This window comes from Triticum aestivum, chromosome 3D (genome assembly GCF_018294505.1).
Source record: "Triticum aestivum cultivar Chinese Spring chromosome 3D, IWGSC CS RefSeq v2.1, whole genome shotgun sequence".
Taxonomy (NCBI): domain Eukaryota; kingdom Viridiplantae; phylum Streptophyta; class Magnoliopsida; order Poales; family Poaceae; genus Triticum; species Triticum aestivum.
Window position 1 is genome coordinate 47,015,696 of NC_057802.1, and position 1,746 is coordinate 47,017,441.

Here is a 1,746-nt window from a genome sequence, read left to right on the forward strand (position 1 = left end):
TCTCTCGTTCTCCCAATTGTTCTTCCTTTTTTCTTAATATAGTGCGGAAAATGGGCCGGACTGACTATTGTATCCCGTCAGCAAGACATCCCTACAGTCTCGCTCAAGGCGAGATATAGTCGCCGCACGACCCTATGTCTCAGATTCAGTGAGATACACAAACACACAATAGCCTCATTTTCTGTTTTGTTTTCTTTCACATTTTTTGTTTTGTTTTTTTGCTTCTTTTATATTTCAAAATATTCTAGATAAATATATTACAAAAATCATTGTAAATAAAACATTAAAAAAATGTTGACCAAGCATATTAAAAGTGTTAAATATATATAGAGACAATGTCTATCACATATACAAAAAATGTATAAAAAATAAAATGTGTATGAAACAATGTAATCATGTATTTAAAAAAGTTAATCAAGCATTTTCAAAAGATGTTGAAGAAGTGTTTAAAAATGTTAAGCAAGCATTTGGAAAATGTTAATTGTGTATAGATTTTTTTGCCATGTATTAAAAAATGATAAAAAATCTGCATGTATATAAAAAATTATATCAAGAATTTAGAAAACTATTGAAATATTATTTGAAAAATGTAAATGTGTATAGAATAAATGTTAACTATGTATTAAAATGATGAAATTTTATTGATCATTTATAGGCTGCGTCCACGGGGACCTTTTTCCCCTTAATCACTGTTTGATAACCGGAGTGGGGAAGAACGGTGGTGCCGTATGATACGGGGCTACCGCGTGTATGCACATATCTGTACCGGCTCTGCCCACAAATAGAAATATGAAAAGTAGCATTGATGTGCGCTAGTGGGGAATCCAGACTCCGTGGGAAGGCCTTAATCCTATTGATTTTGACATTCTACTTTACGTCCCCTGTTACTAAATTCTATTTCAGTATTTTTACCTTTATCCTCGCTACCCCGTTTTCACCATTTTACTACTACGCCGGATTTCCTACAAATTGCAGGCATGGCTATTTAAAAAGTAAATGTGGATGTCTGGGTAGTGCACCCACTAGATTAATTACACATGTAATCCGCCAACACTAAATGCAAATTTGCAACACACTTATCTATATATTAAATGAGGGCATATCCTAGCATGATATGGTCAGTCTTATTAATGCTTTAACAAATATACCAATCTTAGAAAATCAATTTTAGCAGAAAAAATTAGCCCGCGAGCATTCAATATGGTTACCGGATATCGCAAGGCCATCCATAAGATTTAAGATCTTATCCAACAAACTAAATCTACATGTAGATTTGTTGGATGGAGAGATCTGGTATTTAAGTGTGCTCACCACCATAGCCCATATAAAAAACCATGTGGTGTAGAAGTCTTGCATAACCAAAGATTGATCAACACACCTGCCTAGTGTTAACATCTTCCACAAGAAAGATGGCTAGTTCTAAAGTAATGTGGGTGTTCTGCCTCCTAGCTTTACTGGCTTTCACTTCTTGTTCTTATCATGTACGAGCAGAAGATCATGCCACTAAGGAGAAAAATGAGGTGATGGAGTATTGCAAGAGGTACATATTCAAAAATTACGGCGATCAGTTTCCTGACCCCCACAGGAAATGTTGCCAAACAGTAAGAGAATCAAGACACATCCATGCTATACGCCAGAAATTCACGCACGCGGATTTGCATAAGATCAGTCTAGCCAAGTGGCTCATGTTACATATTGGTGTGGCAACAGATTGCACCCAGGGACTAATTGCGCAGGTGTGTTAAT

At 35.7% G+C, this 1,746-nt stretch overlaps 1 long non-coding RNA gene across 1 annotated transcript in view; it reads left to right on the plus strand.

Moving 5' to 3' along the window:
- Positions 1-1,345: 1,345 nt before the first annotated feature.
- LOC123074061 (uncharacterized) overlaps positions 1,346-1,746 on the plus strand; it is a 1,139-nt gene continuing 738 nt past the window's right edge. The window contains exon 1 of the long non-coding RNA XR_006435850.1: positions 1,346-1,736. This is a non-coding gene — a long non-coding RNA (uncharacterized lncRNA). The remainder of the gene's footprint in view (positions 1,737-1,746) is intronic.